Raw genomic sequence first — 25,053 nt, 5'->3', positions numbered from 1 at the left:
ACATCTGATGTGAGAGCATTTCCCAGTTATAGGATACAGTCAGCTTCACTCTCTGAACTGTGGCCCTTTTATCTCCCAGGCATTTATAGTATAAATATCTCTGCAGCAGAAATACATATAGTGAAGTTTTCACTTAAGAATAATAAATTTACTTCTGGACAGTTTTTGGAGGGACAGCCACTTCCCTTCAATAAAAATTAAGTGTTCCTCTCAGTTGATTAATTTCAGTTAAGTAAAAGTGAGTCTTAGCCAGTAAGTTGTCAGAATGCGTATAAAAAAGTATAATAGAAAAAAAATGTTTTTCTTTTCTATTTAGACAATCTTATTATTATAGGTTTTTATATTGATTTGGCTTTTGCTTTGGGGGGGGCTTGTTGTTGTTATTGTTTTGTTCTGTTTTACTCTTTGAGTGTTTCCATTTTACTTCCTGTATGAGTGAAGCCCTGAGGAACATGGCCATTAGAGTCCTCTAAGGCCTTAGTTCAGAAGACATTGGAGGGCAGGCTCACAAGGGATGGCCTCTCCTTCAGAATCCTCTATGAGTGTTCATGAGTGCTAATTCCCTGTGTAAACAAAGACTAGCAACAGTAGCCTCCTCCACCCAGTTGTTTACAGCCTAAAACTGTTCTCTGCGCAGACCCAGAAATGTAACTCCTTGCCCAGTGCTTTGCCTAATTAACATGTTGACATCCCAGGTCTCATTAGTAGCCCTCAGGCATGATCCTGGCTTCATTGGAGCTGTGTGTGTGTGTGTGTGTGTGTGTGTGTGTGTGTGTGTGTGTGTGTGTGTATGTGTGTGTGTGTGTGAGCTGTGTGTGTGTGTGTGTGTATCCTCTCTGCATTTCTCCATTGCAGATCCCATCATATGTCATTTGTTTTTACTTATGATAAGAATATCATGAGAACATTTTTAGTCTTTTGCTTGACAAATATGCTCTGAATAGGAGGGGGAAAGACAAATCTGTTTTCTTTGAGTATCTTAATATTGCTAAAATAGATCAATATAAACCAGTATCTCAAAACAACACACTTTTTTTCTCCCACAACCCTGGAGATCAAAATCTAAAATCAATGTGTGAATTATGAACCATGAGGAAGACCGCCCAGTCTTCCCTCTGGGATCATCAGAAAGGAGCTTTCTTTGCCTGTATAGTTGCTAGGGTTCACTGGCCACTGTCTTCCCTTCTGTATTCGCTGCCCCTGTCACTCTATCAATAACTGTCATCCTTACCCTCCTCTTCTCTTTGTGACTGTATGGGGCCAACTTAGGAAGTGCAGAATAATCATTGCACCTCAAAATCCCTCACTTAATTACATCTATAAAGCTCCCTTTGCCATGTAAGATAACATACCTTGGGCTCCACGATTAAGACATGTCTTCCCACTCTGTCTACATATAAAATATTCTCTACTAAGGAGCCAGCAGAATACTATGTCTCGAATTCGAAAGCAGAAAAGAATACAGTCATGTTTTCTTTATAAAGGACTATAAAATGCCATTGATTTTTCGGCTCCAGGTTTTGTTTTTTTTAAAAAACAACTAAATAATCTTGGATTGGAAGCCAGTTAAACTGTAGGTTTTATATGAGTAGACATGAAAATATACTATAATAGTAGGTATACAAGTGCTGTCACTATTTTTGTGATCACTGTAATTGTCCCAGGGGCAGAGTTCTCCTTTTGTAAACTCTTGATCTTGTTGATGAACCAATTTTAAAACTGACACAGAAAGAAAACCAAAAACGATTTACTGAAAATAGAGAAATAGATGCCCAGAACATCAGGACAACACTATCAGGGGAAGAGAGAAAACTAAAATGTTATATTTCTAATAAAAAAAAAAAGGATGAAAAGTGCATGTCTTGGAGGGCCTGGTAGAAAAAAAAACAGCAAAAAGAGTATGAACTGAACACCTAGGACCTGTGTTTTCATAGTTTGTGTTGGATGCATACAAAAGTAACTTCACCTCAGGATGGCATAAGATTTGGGACAACCAAGAAGAAAAGTTATAACCTTAGTATTATTTGGTTTAACCTGGATCAGATAATAGTTGTTTATGTGACCCAGAACTCAGACATATCTCATGCAGAAAAGAATCATAACTAAATGTATTTGTGTTATTTTAACTCTTAGCTCAAGTGGTGATAGGTCAGGAAGGTATAGCTCACTGCATTTACTGTCATCAGTTTACCCTTTAACTCTTGGCCATGTTAAAGCCCAGCCATTCATCTTAACTTTGCAGTTAGCTACACACATCCCAGGAATATTTAGCACTTACTGAAAGGCTGGTGTAGCAGAGCTCTTGGGCCACCAACCAGCTCCCAAATCATGACAAGGAGACTTAGTATTAGTTATGAATGATCGGCTTTAGCTTATGCATGCTCCACTAGCTCTTATAACTTAAATCAACCTGTTTATCTTCATATTCATTTTGCCTCAGGGCTTTTTTACCTTTCTTTCATTCTGTATGTCCTGTTTCATGTCTGGCTGGTTGGTGAATGGATGGCTGGCCTGGCTTTCTCCCTTATTCTCTTCGCTCTGTCCTCGTTCTCTTCCTCCTGAGCCTTGAGTCCTCCTACTTATTCTCTCTGCCTGCCGACCCTGCCTACCCTCTACTGCCTAGCTACTGCCAATTTAGCTTTTTATTAGACTAATCAGGTATCTTAGGCAGGCAAGGTGAAACAACATGTAGTTACATAATTAAACAAATGCAGCATAAACAAACGTAACACAACTTTACATAGTTAAATTAGTATCCCACAAAAGGCTACTGCTAGACTGTTTTCAACCTAGAATTTTGGAAGCCAGTTTGAGAATGAGTCACAAGCAGCTTGGAGATTTTCTATTGCAGAACTGGAAATATGAATCCTTTGTAAACTTGTAAGTCTCTACAGCCTCGTGAAGGTCTGTACACTCTACAGCAGTGAAGGTCTGCAGGCCCCTGTCTTCAGGAATGGTGCCTAATGGGATAAAAAGTACCTGATTCATTAGCAGAAAAGTTTCTTTCTCATTTTCTTATCACAGACTCATGAGTGCCATATTTGGTTTTATCTTTTGGATTTCAATTTGCACTTCTTAGGTTGAAAAGGAGAACTTTCAATTTAACAAGAAGGACCTTGCATCCAAGGAGATTAACTCCTCACTTGATCAAGACAAGGAGTGCCCCATTGTTTACTGTTATAAGGAAGTTTCTGACAACTGACAATGCTGTCTGTAAAGGGTATTATCTCCGTGAGTGTTACTTGTCACAAAACATTCATTTGTCTCAGATGAAAGTGATATATTGATACTTGGATGTCTCAAACTGTTGGGAAAGCAGATAGCTGCAGAAGGCCTTCCCTTCTCTTTTACCCAGCCTAGCATCTCCTATCATAACAATTCCCAATTATGCTCTACAAGGATGTTTAATCCAGGGATTCTATGATGCCTTGTGTGGGGAAGAGAGTGAAGGGGGAGAGAGGAAGAGGGGAGAGGATGGGAGGAGCAGGGGATGGGAGATGAGAGAGGAGGGGGAAGAGAGGAGAAAAAAGAACAGGAGGGGAGGGAAGGAGAGAGGAGGGGAGGGGAAAGAAGAGGAGAGGAGAGAGAGGAGAAAACTGGGGGGCAGTGGATACAGAGGATAAAACAAATGGGGAAAATATCAGTGTGGGAAAAACAAAAGCACCAAAGTCTAAAACTAAAGGATACTAGGGCGACATCAGTGCACATGATAATAGAAATACAAGCACACTAAAGTCAACAAAATGGCAACAATTAATACACTATCATCAGTAATAGCACTGAATATTAAAGCTCTCATACTGTGGTCAAAGACATAGACTAGCTGACTGGATTATAAATCATTTTTGCTCTCTACAGAAATACCTCACTTTCAAGGATAAACAGAGTGAAAGCAAAAAAAGAAAAAAAAGGATTTCAAACAAGCTGGTGTTGCTATTCTACTACCTTACAAAGCATCCTTCAGACACAAACTAGTTGTCAGAGATCACTTCATTCATTCTCAAGGGAACAGTCCACTAACAGGACCTGGAAATCACAATTCTAAATATGTACACATCAAACTCAGATACACCTAATTTCTAATTTCAAGTAACAAATACAAGTAACAAATAGATCAACCCAAATACAGAAAATAGTAGGTGATTTCAGTACCCCAGTTTAACCAAAGAACAAGTCATCAGGACAAAAAGTAGACAAATATCAAAACTACTTGACCCCATAGATCAAATGGACCTAACAGTTATATACAGAATAGTTCACTCAAACTCTAGAGAATACTCGTTCTTTGCAGCAGCCCATTGAAGTTTTTCTAAAAAAGGCCAAGTATTGGTATGCATCACAAATATCAACAAATATACGATTGATATCTGGAATGTACAAAGAACTCAAAAAAGAGCGCATTGAGGAAACCAAAACCCAAATGGCAAACAAGCACATCTAAAGTACTCAGTACCATTAGCCATGAAAGATCCACAAGCAAAAACTACTTTCAGATTCCATCTCATTCCAGTCAGGTTAGCTGTCATCAAATGTCAAATGATTTCTCTATCCTGTGCAGTCAAAAGGTGAAGAGTATTCACCAATGGTGTCTTATGTAGATGTGCTGGGAAAACAAAGGAAATGTCAAAAGCTCGTGTTGATTTGGATACTTCTGAGACCTCTGTAACAATAATTTGTAGAAGGGTTTCCATGCCTTGCACTGTAGTTTTCACTTAATAACCCATGGCTTCTGGGAGTGACATTATTGGCCCATGTAAAATAAATAATCCCATTCACTTCTCTTTAAATTATATTTTTAATCTAGCTTACTAAATAGTGGGTTTTCCTAAGGCGATTTCTTAGCTTTGGTGTTCCCACCTACAGATGCCTCCTCTCCCCCATCCTCCCACCCTTAACCTTATTTAACCCTTTAACATCTCTTCATCCATCTGGCATGTATACTACTATCTCTGTAATTGTGCTTTAATAGGCTTGTGAGACAGCAGGGTTCCATAAGAATTTTTATACACGGTTCTTAGCTCTCTCTTCTACCCTGTGGCTTCCCCCATACCCTTATTCCCTCCCTGCTTAAAGTTTACTGCTCACAGTATTCCATGCTTTCATTTTTTATGTATAGTCCACTATTCTCCATTTTTAATGTGCCCACATAAACACCCTTTTCTCATTTCCTGGCTCCTACTTGTGTTCTAAGTTAAACACACAAAACAAAATATTCAAAGCTAGGATCACTATATGAGAAAAAAACATGTGGTAATCATCTTTCTGGACCTGACTTACCTCACTTGGTATATGAGATACATTTTTTTAAGCTCTACCTTTTGACCTTCAAATTTTATGAACTCATTTTTCTTTATAGCAGAGCAATATTTCATTGTGCATATGTACCACAGTTTTCTTATTCATTCATCTGTTGATGGACATCTAGGTTGATTCTATTTCATAGTTATTGTGAATTAAGCAGACATTCACAGAGGTGGACAAGTATCTCTATAGTAGGATATTACGTGCATTGAGTATAAAAGGGTGGTCATAGCAGTTCTATTCCTAGGATGGTTTGTTTTTATTTTTTGGTTTGGATTTTGTGTGTGTGTTTGCTTGCTTGCTTGTTTGTTTGTTTGTTTGTTTTTTGAGAAACCTCCAAGATCATTTTCAAGATATCTGCACTAGATTATACTCCCAGCAACAATGTATAAGAGTTCTCCTTTTCCCACATCCATACTAGCCTTTGTAGTGATCTGAGTTCCTGTTGATGGTTACTTTGACTGGGGTGAGTTAATGGGGAGGAGTTTTATGAAATTCTATCTTCTGGGCATGACATGGCTATCCTACTTCTGAACTCACAACAGCTGATGTTATCTGCATGAGACCTGTACACAATCAAGCCAACCAAAATTCCAGCACAGATGGGTAGGTGAACCCCAAGTGCCACCCCTCGGTGAGGCGCTATTAGCAATGGACAATTGCTGGAAGAGGGAAAATCATTGTTTGAAGGATGTGGCTCTGTTGAGTGCATGATGCCTATGGGAATCACTAACTAGACTTAGTGGGCTATCACTAAGTTTAGAGAGGAAATGTATTGTTATTGGGGGGGATCGGGGAGAGATGGAGGGGAGGAATGAGGGTAGATATGATCGTGTTCATTGTATACCTTTATGAAATCCTACAGAACAAAGAGAAAATAAATAACAATAATGTTGGCAAGGACATAGTGGAAGAGGAAGTCTTATCTCCTGTTTTGGAGAGGGCAAACTTGTGGAGCCACTGTGGAAATCAGTGAGACTATTCTTTGGAATCCAGGAATAGGACCTATCTATATTACTCAGCTATTCTACTCCTGTGCATTTAGACTTTAAGAACTCTATGTCTTGCTACAGAGTTGTGTGCAAATCTACTTTCATTGTCAGTCAATTCGCAATAGCCGGTGAATTAAATCAGCCTACAAGTCCATCAGCAAATGACTTGGTAATGAAAATGAAGCACACTGGCGCACATACGCGATAGAATTTCACTCGTTTATAAAGAAAGTGAAATTGTAAATTTGAAGGTAAATGGATGAAACTGAACTACATAGCTGAGTGAAATAACCTGGGCACGAGGAAACAAACCCCACATGTTCTTCTGCAACGTGGATCTGAGCTATGAGTCTCTAATTTTCTGTACTAAAATTATTGATCCTTTATTGGACAGAAGTCTACAGAGAGGCCTTTAGGATTGAGGTGCCTTAGGGATGGAGGATAGTTGGTCACAGATAATATGAAAGTAGAGAGGGGTGGAAATGTTTAATAGGAGGGGGGGTATAGAAGAGGCAAGATGGGGGAAGATGCAGAAGATTAACTGCAATGAAGAGGATATGAAAAAAAAAACACATGGAAATGTACAATCTTATAACCAAACTTTTTTTTAAAATAATGGGAGATAGCCTGCATGGCTGGAAAGCACTACTCTTTGAAGCCACAGACTGATAAAACAAAAACAGCTGCCTTAGAACCAGTGGTGGTATAACTACTTACGGGTTGTTGCTCACAAAGCTGCTATCTGTGTAAGACTTCTAGTTTTATCACTAACTAGTCATAAGGATTTAAACAAGCCACCTTGTCACTTCCCTCATATGCAACTGCGGCCGTTGCCTCCTGTCTAGAACCATGTAAGTTGAGATGAGAAGATCAAACTCAGGGCTAAAGAAATGGCTTGGGACTTTAGTGTACATATTCCTCTTCTGAGAGACCCAAGTTTGGTTCACAGCATCTACACAGGATCACCTATAACTTAACTATAGACCACCTAACATCCTCTTCTGGCTTCCATGGGAGCCTGCAATCACATGGCACACATTCATGCAGATATAAACATACACATATTTGTTTAATGAATTAAAGTGTAACAGTAAAAATCAAATGGTACTGCTGGAGACATGACAGAACAATGATCTGTCTTCTGTGCTCTGGTTTTAACTAGAACCCCAAGGACAAACGTGTCAGTCTTGTGTTCTTTGGAGAAGAGAGAGAGTGGGGAGGGATAAAGGAAGGAAGGAAGGAAGAAAGAAAGGAAGGAAGAAAGAAATAAAGGAAGGAAGGAAGAAGGAAGGAAGGAAGGAAGGAAGGAAAGAAAGAAAGAAAGAAAGAAAGAAAGAAAGAAAGAAAGAAAGAAAGAAAGAAAGGAGAATCCAATAGTTCAAGCAGTCTTGCCTGGTCTGAGCTACTTAAGTTTTCCCAAATTCCATTCCTGCTCGTAAAACATTAAAATCATTTTTAACAACCCAGAGGCTCTAAACAGCACTACATTGTCCCCAGACACCAGACATAGGCATGCTCCTAACTGTAATGAAATCCTAGCATAGTGCTTCCGCATTTTCTGAATGAGGTCAGCAGTCAAATGAACAACCTACCCCTTACCTTTGACACATCTAAAAATTAAAAAGCAAGAACATACTTCAGATTCTTTTTAATATTACTGAGCACAGAGCACAGTTGCATTGCTCTTGGACAAGATTGTTTGCATAAATGTTGCTCAAGAGAGAAAGCCAGGGGATTAATTTACCTCTGCCATCCATCCTGATTGACTGTGGTGCAGCTGTCAGGCCACTGAGGTGCCTCCCATCTCCATCACAAATTACTCTAAATGGTTGTGAAGGTAAACTTGCCAAGCCTGTTATGCCTAGCAAGCCTGACAGGAAAATGTGCAGTTGACTTAAATGAGAAACGAGAGGGTCCATTTGTGGTCCTCATGACAAAACTGCCATGTTGCCTTTGCCAATGCTCTAGGAACTACAGACATTATAAGTGCAACCAGACCAGCAAACAATGGGGTCTGCTCTGTGTACAGCTCTAATGAATTTATGACTTAGCCATAGACAGCTGAGCTTTCCCAATGAGGAAGAGGAAAGACCTCAAGCTCAGATAATCTTAGCTGTCAACTCTGTTTCTGTCCGCTGAAATGTTCTTGGGCATGGTACAAAAAGAATCTACAATTGGGCTTGCAAGATGATTCAGTTACAAAGTCTTGAGCTAAACAATACTAACATCAGTTAAACACAAGGGCTAGGCACATTAAATGTCTACATGCCTTTTGCTTCACTCTTGAAATAATAGCTAACTTTGAAAATGAGAGAAGAAAACTGATTTTCAGTAAGGATTGTGAACCCTGGTTTGGTTCTCCTGGTATATTTAAGAAGACACAAAGGGAAACACTGGGAATCTGGAAGTCCAGGAAGGTTCAAGCAGAGTAGTGATGGAACTTGGAAAAACATAATTTTCTATTTTGCACATTAACAAGAAGGAGAAAATTTATAACCATAATTTCCAGTTTTGTCTAAGAACAGACATTATTAATCTATGGCTGTAAGAAACACAAATCACACTTAAGGTTTTCCAAACTGCTGGCAATACTAAGCTGGTAGATTCGCACTATAAATAAATCATTTGTCCAATAGCAGCTACAAGTACACTCTCGTGGAGGAATTCATCTCCAAGTGCTGTAATTAATAGACCTCAAATAAACTCTGTTGTACAGAACAGTGAAGTGTGAATATAGTCGGGTGCAAACTCTGCCAATGCTGTTTCTCGTAACCTACGGACATGAGCTTGAAACACCACACTTCTCTATTTCATTTGTCTGTTGCCATAGTAAGTAGGGGTAGAAGAAAAATGAGATGCCATGGTTTATTAACTGCAGGGTGATTTATTTATTTGTGTGTATACTTGTGGCTGTGAATGTGGACATGCGTGTGGCATGATACATATTGAGGCCAGTCAGTGGTGGTCCTCATCTTCTACCATGTTTGATATAAGGTCTCTTGCTTTGTTTTGTTTCTCTGCTGCACATACGGCACTAGCCGGTCCAGGTCCCTCTCTGCCTTACACTTTCATTTCAGAGTGCTAGGGTCACAACACGATTGCTACAACTGTATGCATGAGTTCTGGTGATTCAAACTAAGATCCTCACACTTGCACAACAAACACTTTACCCCATCTCCCCAAAGCCATCTCATAGTTCAAGAGAAATATTTATATGATTAAATTCCCAGCCACTCAGACTCTTCAAGCTTTCAGGGTTCAATGTTCACAGTTGAGCTATCTAAAAAAAAAAAATTAACATGATCCCTAATTTCCCTGGGGACACCAGTCTCCATGTGTTAGGATCAGTCACCAACTTGTCATTTCTTCTTAATTTCCACAACTTACAGCCTTCTCTCTCATCTCCCTCCATCCTAGTCTTTACTGGATCAAAGACAGAAATAGGTACATGGATTAAGATGGCATCTATCAAGAAATTCAGTCTCTGCCATATCCTAGTGTTACATTACAAATTAATGAAAATATACTAATAAGGTAAAAAGCCTTTATAATACTAGAAATAAACTAATAACTTCTACAACTGGAAGGAGGTTTTTCACTAATTATCATCCGTATACAATGTTGATTCCCTTTTCTGTATGGATAGGTGTAAAAATTACACTAGGAAGCAATTTAATAAAAGAACCAAAAATGATTTTCATTTCTGAAGGATATCTTCAGAAAGGCATAAAAAGGTATGGCCTCCATGAAATGGAAACAGAAAAGCATAAGCAAAAGACAGAGATGAAGGTGAGAAATGAAAGGGCTATTTCTGTACATGAAAGCTGAAAATGGAGAGTAAAGCAAACACCAATGCCTCTTACCCCACAGAAAACTTAAAAGTCACAAACCAAACAAAGCGCTCGGAGCAAGCTGGGAACACGCCTGGCAGAAGACACTGTGACGAATGGCTAATGGGACGGACTCTATAAACAGCTCTAATAAATCAACACAGAGAAATGCCACGAGAAAAAGATGCTCAAATAACGACACAAGAAATGCAATTTCTAGTAAACACTGAGTAACTTATTAACAAAAGACCCGCAGCTTACCGTCCCATGGAATATTCTTTGTATGTTCGCTCGGTCAAATGGAAATGATCACGTCACCAAGGGTGAGAGCAAAAAGGATTTCCAATACCAGCACAACCTGGACACAATCAATCACTCCAAGCTCACATAAGGGAACTTTGTCAATTAAAACAAAATACTTGTTAGTCATGAACTTTAAGGTAATTTATTCTCGTGAAATAAGCTATTCTCACCAATGTGTGTGTGTTGGGAGTTCGAGATGGCAATATTTATTAGAAAATATTTGCGTGCTTAGTGCCCTGTTGATGGACTGTTTGAGAGGACTAGGAGATGTGGCCTTGTTGAAGTAAATGTGACTTTGTTGGAGGAGGTGAGTCATTGGTGGGGGGGCCTTTGAGGTTTCAAAAGCCTAAGCCAGGCCCAGTGTCTGTCTTTATGCCTGCAGCCTGAAGATCTGGACATAATGTTCTCAAAAATGTATGTTTGTAGTTACTATATATGTGTGTTTGTAAGAACAATTGTTTAAAAGCATTTGAGAGAGAACAAGGGTTTGATAGATAGTTGTATGTCAACTTGACACCGGCTAAAGTCATTTGTGAGGAGGTAACCTCAAGTTAGAAAATGCCTCAATGTGAAAACTGGAAAACTGGTCCCCTTGTTCATCTCATGGCTGCAAGAGAGAACTCATGAGAGCAATGCAGGAGAGCCCACCTTGGTAGGGAGAGCTGGCGGCCTGAACAACCCTGCAACTTTACCCAGGCTCAGAACCAGGGTTATGAGTTGGCCCATTCCAACATCCACCCCATGTATGATCTGCTGGAACACATGACATTGCCAGTCCTGCAGATCCAAAGTTGCAGGATCTCCATGACACAGAGCAACAACAGGATATCCAAGGGAAGTCGCAGTGAGGGCCCAGCATTGAAACTGTAGTAGAAACCAGAGTCCTTGAACCAGACCAAGACTTTGCAATGAACACTTGCAAATAAAGATAATATGGACTAAAGGGTTTAACTATGTGACTCAATCTGTCCTACTACATCTTCCAGGATGAGGTTTTTCTTTTTTTCTCTTAAATTTTATTTCATTTTATCAGGGAGGGATTGTTTCAGGGCAGATACAAGGGAATATGGAAATGAATGGGATCGAGACTGATGGTGTGAAAGACACAAGGAATAAATTAAAAGAAAACAGGCTGAGCAAGCCATGAGGAGCAAGCCAGTAAGCAGCACTCCTCCATGGCCTCTGCATCAGCTGCTGGCCCCAGGTTCCTGCCCTTGAGTTCATCTTGAGTTTCTTTAATGATAAACAGCCTTGGGGAGTTGCTGTGTTCATCACAGCCTAGCTAACACAAAGGGAATACATAGCAAGGGTTTCAGGGAGGAAATGGTGGTAATTATATTATACTTTTTTTTTTTTAAGATTTATTTATTATGTATACAGTATTCTGTACGCATGTGTGTCTGCATTCCAGCAGAGGGCACCAGATCTCATTACAGATGGCTGTGAGCCACCATGTGGTTGCTGGGAATTGAACTCAGGACCTCTGGAAGAACAGTCAGTGCTCTTAACCTCTGAGCCATCTCTCCAGCCCTTGTATTATACTTTTAAAAAAAGGATTAAAATGTATTTAAAGGGATTTTTCTGGAGATCAATTATAGTTGATTAAGCAATCCTTTACAAATCTATTTTTTTTTTCATTATAATGAACTTACACAATCTTCATAATCAGGGTATGCATTTTAAAATAAAAACCAATGATTGAAAAGCAATATCAATTTCTAGTAATATATCCAACTAGGCAGAAAAATATGAACAAATGCTGTAAACAAAGCCATGGGATACAGTATTATCCCACAGTAACAGCTCTGAGTTCCCTTTGCTTCCAGGGAGCTTTTACCACAGCTCAACCACACCTAATACAGGAGCTTAAATATGTATTTTTGGAACTTTCCAATTACGGATAAAATGGTCCTGAGACCTTTGAAGGTCCCTGGCGACGACCCCTGTTCTTAACCTCTACCTCTCTCCCTAAGTCATCATCTCTCCCATCATCTCGCCACACTGTCACAGCAAGAACTAGCTTGGCCAAACCCACTCTTCAAGAGCCCTGCAAAGTTCAAAATAATAGTCACAGCATACATAGTGGCTCATCTAGAATCCATTTGCGACAATTAAATGAAATTTCTAGTTGCAATACTCTAGTTTTGCAAATTGAAGCCGAGGCGTCTTTGAAGTCTGATGAAAGGAGTCCTTTCTACCCAAAGCAATCCTCATCCTCTTCTGAAATGATCTCCGGAGAAAACGGTCTTGACCATTGTATTCCACTAGATGGCAGACTTGAGACGCTGTATGAAACAAATCAGGACGTTATGAGCTTTAACCAAAAGAGGAAAAAAAAAAAAAAAAAAAAAAAAAAAAAAAGCAGACACACACACACACAGCTCTCCGAGAAGGTGAAATGATGTTTAAAATGCTAAAATAAAAAAATATAAACAAGCAGAGGGAAATATTTAGAAATCGCAGCTGGCACTGATAACAGGAGCTACTGCTTTTGCTCTCGCGTTCTGTGCTGAGTAGATTTTCAGTGTGGCTCACTCTCTCCCCTGTGTCCCTGTGTCCCTTTGTTGAGTCTCCACTGAACCAGCCCTCTTCAGGAAGGGAGCCGGACTCAGCGTGACCTTGCCCTGGTCAGCTCTCTGGTATCAGCTCAGCGGTGCACACAGGCCTCAGGGTTCATGGTGTCTGTGAAGATGACTTTTATGCTGGAATTGCATAGAAATAGAGGGTAAACAAAGGCACGGGTTTGTAACAAAGCGGGCAGACTCACCATGCCCCTTTATAGCTTCTCTCTGTCCCTGTGTACTAACTGGAGGATTCCTCTGATTCTTCTAGCAAAGGCAATGCTTTGAGTCACAACACCTGGAGTTGAAATCTGGCCCCTGCTGTCACCTGCTGCAAAAGCTGGAAGGGAGGGGTTCTTTGCAGAGACTCCCAACTGAGGAACAATCTCTTCTCCGGACAGAGGGGACAGGAGACACCTATCAAGAGTCCTCTGGCCAGCAGGTCACTGCCAGGTACAGCTTCTGCGCTTCTAATCATTGGATTCTTCCACTTGCCAATACTGGCTTTGGAATTAAGTCTCTGGATATTCCAGAACAGTTCATAGGAACCCAGCAGCTCTAATCATCAGTGCAACCATTGACAACAGGCTGTCCCTGCCTCGCTGGTAATAGTTATTTTTATTTCCACTAAGCCATCGTTAGCACTGGATCCTGGTAGAAATCACCTAGCGATATTCACAGGCTGCGTCAAAAAGAGTTATTCTTACAAAACACTGTAATTCTTTTATCGGTCTCTTCTGTGATTCATCTGGCACGGTGTGTGCCTGTAATTTTATTAGTAAATCACAGACATTCCAGTGACTTAGATGCTGCCTTATCATGATGTCCCATCATAAATGTCACATTGAATTACAGGACACACAAAGTTCTAAGTTAAGCACAGAGTCTGAAGACTCAAAATGTAGAGAAGGCATAACTGGCAATGTTGAAAAGAAACATGAATAGCACCTTGTAAAATCATATTAATGTGAAAGTTTGATGGCTATATATTTTGTCTGATCAAATATTTGGATCAAAGTAAACAGTCTCTTTACCAAACAAATTATTGTTTAATATTGCACTCAGTGTGAACCTAAGTATACTCCTCAAGAATTTCACCTAAAATAACCCACCATGAAGCCACTCTGCAGCATAATATATAGACTCGGGGGGAGGGGGTATCCATATAGCAAGTAACAGTCATGTCAGTGGAATGAACAAAACAATGACTTTAAAAGATTTATATTTGCTGGAGACAGGGACATTGTTTTTCAGTTTGGGTTTGGCTTCATTTTTTCGAGACAAAGAGTTTTTCTGTGTAGCTGTCCTGAAACTCACTCTGTAGCCCAGGCTGGCCTCGAACCCAGAGATCTGACTGCCTCTGCCTCCCAGGTGCTGGAATTAAAGGCATGCACCACTGGCTAACTGGGACATTCTTAAAAGACACAAAGGAAAACGCTAATTTTAATAGTAATGAAATTTAAAGCCAAGAAGGGTGATTAAGGTCTATAATCTCAGCAGTTAGGCAGGACTGTGAGTTCAACACTAGCCTGGGTTATGTGGTGAGGCCCTGACTCAAAAAGAAAATTTAAATTTTGCAAAGAACGCAGCTTTTAAAATATTGCAAGCATAAAAAATTAAAATGCAAGTCATAGGTTTAACAATATATTGCCATTGTGCACAAAAGAGAAAACTCGGAATCTACACATATATATAAATACAATTACCCAAGAAAAATTGTGAAGGAATGCACATGGCAATTGCCTGGGAAGGAGAGCGCAAAGTGGTCCTGCGCAGCTACATGAGTGGCAGAGTTGGTGAGCCAAGGGGAAGGGAAGGCGGGTGACATGAAAGAAGGCAGCTTCATGTTTCCATTTCATTCTTCTTGGATCTCTTCCTCAGTTGGTTCCCAATTTTGTGAGTTAATATTTACTCCTTCTGCACATGAAATACCTACTTTTGAAAGCAGCAAGCTCCTCAAATGTCTCGATTCCTCCACTTTATCTTACCAAGAAGGCTAGAAGTTTGACTTGCCTTTTAATCCCAGAGGCCCCAAGCCAGGTAAGAAGAGGAAAATGCTGATGGCAGAGAATAGCACCTCAGTGGGGCAAACATGAACTCATGATATTGTGAACACAAACCGGGAAGCTGTGTGGATTTAGTCCTCTGTGTAAGAAGATTTGGGAACATTAAACACTGGATGGATACTCTAAGAATGCTCTGATTGTTCTGAAATCCTGGTCAATCAGGTTTTGCTCAGCCCACATAGAGCATGTCAATACTTAATTGAGCCACCAGAGGGCAGAATAGTCTCAGTTTTGAAATTAATGCGTTGCTGGTTTTTGTTTCCATTTTAATTCTAGATTCCATTCTCTCTGTCTCTCTGTGTGTGTCTTTTCTCTTCATGCTTACAGCTGCTAAGTACAAACACGTTCCGTTTGGTCTGAGAACAGAGATATGGGATATTGCTTCCCTCCCCTCTGCAGACACGAATGACGCTTTGTTGGACACATGCTCTCCTTTTGCAGAAACGCTGCCCTTACATGGTATTAGGTGCTGTTTGAGATGAGGTAACTGACCCTACACAAACTGTGTGAATCTCCTTTGTACTGCTGCTCTTCAGAAAATCGCTTTCCTCGTTTGGTGAGCTCACATTCACCGAGACTGATAGCATCGCTGCTTACTAATGGTGTAAAAATGCAATGGACAGAAGAATACTCCGATTTCTGCCTTAATGAACACTGCTTCTATTTCTCCAGGAACTTGCTCTCAAAAGAGCCAGCACTCAAAAGAGTGAACACTTGGATCTTTCTTAAGCATCACAATACTAGGCTCCATACTCCACATGAAAACTAAGTTAAATGGAGGGTGCTAATAACATAGCATCACAAAGAGACACCAGGCTCTATACTCCACATGAGATCTACGTTAAATGGAGAGGGCTAATAACATAAAGAATCACTTTTTATTAATTTTTAAATTTTAATATGCAAAAAACAGTACAATGATGCAGTGGATATAGATTCTCCAATTTATTTGAAATTGTTTAACTCCTACACATTGCGATTTAAAGGAGAAAAGTCCTTAGCCTGCATAGGCTACCAACCCATTTTGTAATTTAAGTAATTATGACTTAATGGAACATCAAAGAACCTACAAGGAAGAAAACCCGCAAGCTTATTTTATCCTCATTAGGTATGAAACAGATTGGTCTGTGCGGCTTTGTTTTTGTTTTGAATTCCCTGAAGCTTGGGCTGTTTCCCCAGAGCAAATCCTTTACTAATACATATCACCCTCAACATCGAAGCCGCCCCATCACACCATTGGCATCCACTACGCGATAATAACCCAAGAACTCTGTGTGCAGAAAAGCAATCTAGAGGGCTGAAGAATGAATTACTTGTTCTACAGATAATTGTGTCTCCGCACAAAAGAAACAAGGGAAGGAGGGCTGCTCTCTTTTGATAACAAATAATAGAAGCCGCCTTTATTTTCTCCTATGCAGGCTCCAGGAATGAAGATGGAAATTTAGCACACACGGCACCCTGGTCCTTCTCATTATGATTCTGCAAAGTCTTGCCATTTGGGAAACGTGTCTCTATTTCCGCAGAGATGAAGCAGGAAGGTCAGGCTGAGCCTTAATCATGGTATCTCCCTGCTGGGGAGAAAGGCTTCCCCTCCCCTCAGGTAGGGACCTTTAATTTAACTGCTGTTGTTAAGGAAGCCTGAAGCCGCATCCGGGCCTGACAGTGGCTGCTGCTCACCTAATCCCTGAAGCTGAGAGAGTACACTGATGTTGTCGTTGACAATTTACTCTTGCTGCATCTTTCTGCTAAACTGAGAAGGATTTTTGTCACCGGCGCACTATCAAAAATACATGAAGGACTTGCCCTTATTAAGAGATGCCATGTCAGTGGAGTTCACATTTAGACCGTAACCCTAGCAACCAACGGCCCCCATCTCTCACAGGAAACAAGTAAAAGACTGGAACTCTTAAGTCTCTGTGTTCTGACTTAGCCAGAACTCAGCCTGGGGACAATGAATGGCGCTGTCACACCACTGTATTCAAAAGGCTGTCGACTTCTCAGCATCTCATCCCTCTCTCTGCCCTCCAGCATTCCCACTACTCAGGACACCCCTGCCCTGCTGTAGCAATTCCTACCCCTTTGTTTCTTTCACAGACAACTGCTTTGCTTTTCCAGTGTGGCCTGGTATTACACCATACTTCAGTACTTCGAAGAGACCTGGATGTCACATAGAGAAAGAAGGTCATTAGTACAGAACATGTTGTGGCATCTATTGGTACCACATATAGACGCTGTAATGTGCTCCACATTAAGTGGGAATGGCTGATTGCTTCTTGTGTTGTGATAAGGCAGGTGGTTCCTGGGCTGGAAACGGTGTTATGCATGATAGGCCCTCTCTCCTCGCAGACTTCATATTTGGTATGCCAGTGAAGTTTCCCTCTGCAGGGCCAGAGACTATCAAATTCCACTATTGTGCCGGACAAAGTGCATTAACAACAGACCTTGATTTCTAGTCATCAGATTCAAAAGGACTGGAGGTTTCTGCCCGTGTGCATCAGACATATGAGGCGGATTTCAATGGCGCAGCCACTCCCTGGGAGAACAATCGCTATTGTCCCGGACTGCCCTATGCCCTTGTCAGGTCTCTGCCATGTACACTTTCTGCCCCATACTTCCTCCAGCTGGCTCTCTGCAGCCTGCTGTAGGCTCCTTCATAGGATGGAGCCATTTCCTGATCAACCAGGAAGCTCCACCTCAATCCAGGAGGAATAAGTTGCCGAGGTAAGGGCAGTTACACATACACGAAGGAAGAATTAATAACCAAGGCAAGGGACAGGCAGAGGTGTATTGAAGCCTCAGACTTCTACCTCACCCGTGCCTTGTGTTCTTCAAACACTTCACTCTTTAACACACTCATTTTCCCATGCCCCCTTCCTCCCCTCCTCTCCCCTCCATTCCTCTTCTCTCCTCTCATCTTTTCCTATCGGCTCCCAGAATAATTTTCTCTGCCCCTGGTGGCCAGCAAACACAACGAATAGCTCTAAATATTTCTTTGCAGATTCTTTGATCTGCAACCTGCCAGAATCATCTCTCTGAGAAGATGTTTCAAATGCACACTGTACTTCCACTGCCTGCATAAATCCCTTATGCTTGCAAGTCTGAGTTCCGAAGACCTCCTAGGATGGTTCACTATACCATGTTACTCTTTTTAATCAGCTTGAAGTAAAAAGGGAGCAAGCATTTGTGCCGGCAGAAGGAGAGCCCTCAGGATACTCGAGCCCTCACCTCTGCCGCCTCAATGGCAAAAATGACTTTGCAGATTTGCTTGGGAAGTTTGGGGTTAAGAGGCTATTTGGTAGACCACAGATACAAACTCAAGAGCCATCATTAAGGGCCAGCAGAGACTCTGTTTTGGATCAGAAGGGACAACAAATTGGAGCAGAAATGGAGGGATATGTTTTGAAATGGTGAAAGGAAGCCACAAACCAAGGGACATCTGGGAGCCCCTGGAGAGAACTCATCCCTTGCTGGTACCTTACTTTTAGCCCGATCATTTTGTCCTTTATGCTGGCAAGATGGCAGTATTTTACAATAGGCGTCAGTACACACTGATTAAGGTAATTCTTAAAATAGAGGTAGCCGTGGTGTTTCTTGAAAGCACCTCTTGGAAGGTTTTAAGCCTCTTGGTAGGAAAAAAGTCCTGGGAGGGGCTAAGAGATATTAGCCCATAGGATCCTTGCAAAGGACATCAGGCCAGTCAGATGCAAACCCTCTGAGATGGAAGTGAGCACCTTGCACAAGAAGCAGGGTTGCCTGTAAATAGCCTGGTGAGATGTGGCAGGGCAGTGAGGGGGAGTCAAAAGGAAGCCTGGGATACGAGAGAAAGACCTAAACAGAGAAGCAAGGATGCAGGTGACAGAGCCAAAGAACACAAATCCAGAAGAGGGTCTGTTCCCTGGTCCCCAGCCTAGTCCCTGGCAAGACAGGTCAGCCACCAACAAGCATTTTTTTCCTGAAATGAGGTTTTAATGACAAGAGTCCCTTCCTTCTGCCAGGCTCAGTGATATCACGCTCCCATCAAGAGTTTGTGTCGAGTCACGTGTGACAGCTCCTAGGACTCTTGGAGTTTACATTTCTCCACTTTGACACAGGTGATATTTGACACAAAGTACTGTACAATTAGTGAAAAATCACACAAAAAAAATCTGACATCAGGGATTATTCAATATGAGAACAAGACAAACTGAAGATAGAGCACTTGAGTCAGCCATGGTAAACACCTTCACAGAAGACTAAACTAACAGTGGCTTGCAAAGGTGTTTGTGGATGTTTCTCCAGGGATCTAAAGATAGCTCCACAGAGCTGAAGGTAAAATACAAATCTTCTAGTAATACAGGAAAGAAGAAGACATTCCCAGAAGGGGAACAATTCATTACTAACAGAAATTAACAGTATTTAAAAGAAAAAAAAATAAAGTGATGTCTATATTGGGGAATTTAGGTTAAGATGTACCAGTGTGCAGAGAGTTAGAATATCACATTTTTCTCTTAAATTCTTAGCATGTGTATTCTTGGGTAGCAAAATATCAAAATACCTTATCAAAAGTTACTCCATATAGACGGATGCAGACACTCACAGCCAAACATTAGCTTGTGAATCCTGTAAAGAGGGAAGGAAGGATTGTAGGTACTACAACAGTCAAGGACACCAAAAGAAACCCAACAGAAGCAACTAATCAGGCTCATAGGGGCTCACAGAGACTGAACCTACAACCAAGGAGCCTACACGGAACTGGCCTAGGCCCTCTGCACATATGTTACAAAAGCCTGGTGTCAGGAACAGGGATGCTGCTCAGTCATAGATGGTTGATGTGGAAACATAACTAGTCAATGTTTTGAGAAAAAGTGAAGTGAATTTGGAAATATGTTTCCAATGACAATATATATGAAATTCAGTAAACTCATAGTTGGTTGTGTAAAGGGATAAAGGACAAAAAGAGAATCCAAATTTTACTGTGCCCATCTATGCTGATAGAGGAGCAGCTCTGATTTCATCTCTGATGCTAAGACTACAAGTTATCTGATGATCTTAATTAGGGTTTTCGATGCTGGGAAGAAACACCATGACCACAGCAACTCTTAAATGGAAAACAGTTAAGTATAATGTTTATATATGTTAAGCTTCCTGTCTCAGTAAGGGTCTCTACTGCCGTGAAAAGCTGCCATGACCATGGAAACTCTTATAAAGGAAATAGTTGGGGTGGCTCACTTACAGTTTCAGAGGTCTAGTCCATCATGACAATGAGTATGGCAGTATGCATATATATGGTGCTGTAGTTGTAGCTGAGAGTCCTACAACTTGCAAGCAACAGGAAGTCAGCTGAGACACTGAGCATAGGAAGCCTCAAAGCCCGCCCCCACAGTGACACACTTCCTCCAACGAGACCATACCCATTCAACAAAGCCACACCTCCTAATAGTACCACACCCTGTGAGATTATGAGGGCCAATTACATTCAAACTACCACAACTGATATTATTACGGAGTCCCTATAAAACACTCCTGAAGTTTGGGACTGGGAACTGAGTACTTTTCCATGGAAAATTCAGCCAGATGGGAAATTCACACAGTTGAGCCCAAAGCAAGCCTAGCACCTGTCTCCACCATCATGCCACCCATGTTCTTGAATGTCCTGATTAAACACCATACTGGCTAGTAAATAGAACTTACTGGCATGTTTAGGCTACCCTGTGCACCTGATGGCAAAGGCCCTATTCTGCTTCCATGAGAAACAAGTGTTCTCCGTCTCAAGCACCCTTCTTAAAGAAGCATCCACACCTACCAATATCTTGCCTCCTTGTCCCAAGCGTTTTAATCTAGGACTTTTAGACCCAAATACTTCCACATGGTATTTCCTTTCAGGCAAAGTAAACAGCAAATTGTTATATTTCCAGCCATAGTCTTCTCTGTTATCTTCAGGGATGCTGATTAGGGGTGTAACATTGAACTGAACATGTTAGTTAATGCCAGCATTTCACACTGAACCATGAATGAGGTTTAGTCTTCTATCAAGTTAACTCAGAAAACTATCTATCAGGAGATTAGTAGGTGAGCTGAAATACACACAGCAATGATAACCCAGATTGCACAAGATATTTACACATTCTGTGCCTAGACTGAGGTTAGAATATCATCCATACCAGTTTGAAGATACTTGTCAAATATATCAATGGCCTATGAGTAGCTTGAAGACAAGCTATCTCCATGACTTGGTCTTCTATCCTCACCAAACTCCACACAAAAATAGACACACATCCTGAAAAGTATTCATGGACAAAGGCAACATGGCTTTTCCTGAAACTCAAGAGACCAACTCCAGAGTAAATCATAACTGGTTTTCTAAGGCACACGGGCTTTATCACTGTACCCTTGGAACATCTCAGTCATAAGGTCTGAGAAAAGAGCAAAGTAAATTTTGTCACAGACACCAGCTCTGTTACTTTTGCCCTGAGAGATCTTTAGATGTTCAAAGGTAACACTTTCCTCCCTTTTCCTGTCATGGTTTACTGTGGCAAGGGTTTGCCTTCACATTTCATGGATGTCGGGTTGTACTGTATTTGCTAGCTGGCATTGATCAGAGGGATATGAGTGAATGTAACTGTATTTCAAATTCTGAAGAAAACTTAGAGGAAGTATATTTGTTATAAGTGTAGTTAAACATTCTAGCCATTCACCAAGAGGCCATCATGACCCCGACAGAATGGCATTCCTTCAACTAAGCCCTGCAATAGGAATGTCTAAGCCCTCATTGAAGTCTTGGGCTAGATCTGCAGAGTCACTGTTCTATGAAAGCGAAGGAGAAATGAATGTTTGTTTTTGTGAGCAACTGAGATTCTTGGTGTTGTTTCAGCAAAAATTAATGATGGCAGATAATGGTCCCGATAAAAAGGCCAGAGACTACGCAACATGCTTCTTCATGGTGTAATGTGAAATCATACCCACATGTTCTACCTTCTCCATGATAGGGGACATCAGGTGTAGAAATGTCCTTACTTTGAAATGATGTCTCAACATACTCTACAACATTAAAGTGCTGGAGAGTTCACACTAGCCCACTCCAATAGCAGTCCTTGAGCCAAATTGTCTTGGCACTTGTCACTCCCTGTTCTTCCAGATCCATTACTAGACATCATCAATGTAATGAACTCACACAGTACCTACTCTCAGAGACTCACCTGAAATGTGACCAAGCCCAGCTGCTTTGTGTTTCCTGCTGTTTATTCATATCTGTGACTCTGTCCAAGGCTACAAGCAAGAAGAATTTACTTAGAGGCCTTAATATCACATGGTGCTAGTTCCAATTCCAGTAAGCAAGGGTGTGCTTTCACACACACTCCAATGACTAATTCCATATCTCCTGAGAGCCTGCTGCCTGCATTCTCACAGTGCAATGACTACGCTAACTGTCGTAAGTTTCCGAGAAACAGAAATACATTCTTCGATGCCCTAATCAGAAATATCATTGGAAGATTCTAAGAGTGGCTTACAAATAAGAACAAGAGTTGAATAGTGAGGGTTTGAGATGTGAAGAAGCCGTGGAACTCTGAGAACATTGCAGGAGATATCTCAAGCCTTCACTTGCTGGTACTGATTCTCAGGCTTACTGAACACTACATTCATGAGTTCATCATAAAATCCTCTTGCTGATGCCTAAGTCTCAATATCCTTTAAATCCTAGGGTGGTAGTCATAGCTGAAACTTTAGCTGCATCAGAAACACCTGGAAAGCTAGTTAAAACACAGATAACTGACCTTCATTCCCAGATCCTCTAACTTGCATAAATCAGTTAGAGATTATTTGCAATTACATCAAGTTTACAGATGATGGACTGGGTGTTGGGTGAGGCCTGAGACTCCGCATTCACAACAAGTTGTCTTGTGATCTGAAGTTGCTGATCCTCGGATCCCACCTACAGAAGCAACATTCTAGAGAGTTCTTCTCGAATTCTAACATAGATGCATCACTTCAAACTGAGTGAAACATGAAGTCCTAGAGCCATCAGCAATTTATGATTCAAATAGCACCCAGGTGGTACCAAGGCAGCCAGTCCAGCAAGCATACTTTCTCTACCGCTGCTCTGACACAAAGCCTAAGGTGATTTTCTTTTATTGTCACACTGGCGTATTGCTAGAATCTGGCCATGGTCTGTAGCCTTTTTTCTCCAGATTAACCGTTCCTTTCAGAGAGAAAAGCCACAAATCACAGGACAGTTAGAAAAGAGTTAAAGGACTCTGAAGTCTTCTCCCTGAGCTTGTAGAAGTGTTGTTGGTAATTGCTTGGAAGGAGGAGACCCTCCAATGGTGTGGTCTGCAGTAGTATGGGGAGTCTCATGGATTCAGCTTTTTCTAAGTTGTCGTTCATCCTGTGGTTGGAAACTTTAGCAATTCAGTTGAGAGACATTCTCCTGTAAATCCCTCCTCACACATGATCCTGTAAGTAACCACGATGAACTCATCCGTCCACCAAGCTACGCTTGGGTATAATCAGGTCCTTACTTTGTCATTTAAAAGAGCAAGTGAGGCTGAGTAGGAGACAGGGATCCTGCTATACAGTGCACTGTAGCCCCCACAGCAGATTGCACAGTCTAAAATGTCAGTGATGCTAAGGCAGAGAAACACAACTGCTCCAACCCTCAGGTCTCTGTTCTACTTTTACAGTTCCCTGTTAGAAAGAAAGAAAAACTAAAACAGCATGGTCCCTGATAAGGGGATGTACCCAGCCACTGATCAGTCAGTTCTGTAAGGTAGCAAAACTCTTGTGATGCATACCCAATGGTTCTCTGGGAGAAAAGCAAATGGAGATGGCCAGTGAGCTCTTAGAAGTCCAGAGAAGCAGGGAAAGAAATAATGAGCTGGGACAACTGAGCTGTCTAGAGCCATAGTCCCATGGGGAGTTAGTAACACTCTCTGAGAGATGTAAAGATGAGCTTCTATACCTGTTGCAGTGGCTAGATAGCTGCTGTTGTCCTCACCCTAAGGAACCTCATTCCAGGCTCTTGACGCCCAGGGAAGCTGTAGTTTCCTGTGTATAATCATGGCCTGGGTTTCTTTGAAATAAATCCTTGTTCCTGCCGTAACTAAGCCTATTTCTTTTCTGCACAACTGAACTGTTTGTACACACAGACCAGCATGCATGTGAACATGCACGTGTCATTCCACAAGGCAGTGTTGGCTCAATATGAATTTCTAATCTATCCTACACACAACCTGGTGAAACGGAGAGGCAGTTGACCTGCCCTGTGCCACCAGGTCACCTTGACTCTGATTGTTCAACACTGCCTCAACACTAACTTCTTCAAACTACTCAAGTCTGTTCTAGAAGTGGGGCTTGAAGAGGAATCACAGTCTCCCTCCCCCGCTTTACTGGGTGTTTATTCAGACTTCCTGTTGTGAATGTTTCTCAAGATAGCAACACACACACACACACACACACACACACACACACACACACGCACACACACACACAGTGAGGTATCCACCAGAGAACCAGAGAAGACTATGTAGACACAAGTTCAAGCCAATTGAAAGTCTAATTAGCCATCTGGAAAAGACAGGGTATTGGGAGCCCAAGTATGGTCCCAAGCCTTTCTCAGGATGGACTCTTAAGTACAAAAACCACATCCCAGGTTCATACACTTCAGTTAGCAAGAAAAGTTCTACAGAAGTAGAATTATAGAAGCCAGAGAGCGTTAATACATTTAGGAACATTCCTAAAATTATGCATTTTAAAGGATTAAATCTTTGTTCTGATTTTGGCAGGAGTTGCTGCCTATGTGCTGGGTTCCAAGGCCTGAAAGGTGTCTCTATTATGGTGTTAGTTGTGTCTGAGGACCTGACATATATGTATATATAGTATTATATTATATACTATATATACTATTTATACTATTTATACCGGCTAGCTCAGTCGGTAGAGCATGAGACTCTTGATCTCAGGGTCGTGGGTTCGTGCCCCGCATTGGGCGCCATTCGTAATGAGTACAGGTTTTTCTGCCCGCCGC

This window comes from Phodopus roborovskii, unplaced genomic scaffold (genome assembly GCF_943737965.1).
Source record: "Phodopus roborovskii unplaced genomic scaffold, PHOROB, whole genome shotgun sequence".
Classification (NCBI taxonomy): domain Eukaryota; kingdom Metazoa; phylum Chordata; class Mammalia; order Rodentia; family Cricetidae; genus Phodopus; species Phodopus roborovskii.
Note: the sequence above shows the minus strand (reverse complement) of the source record.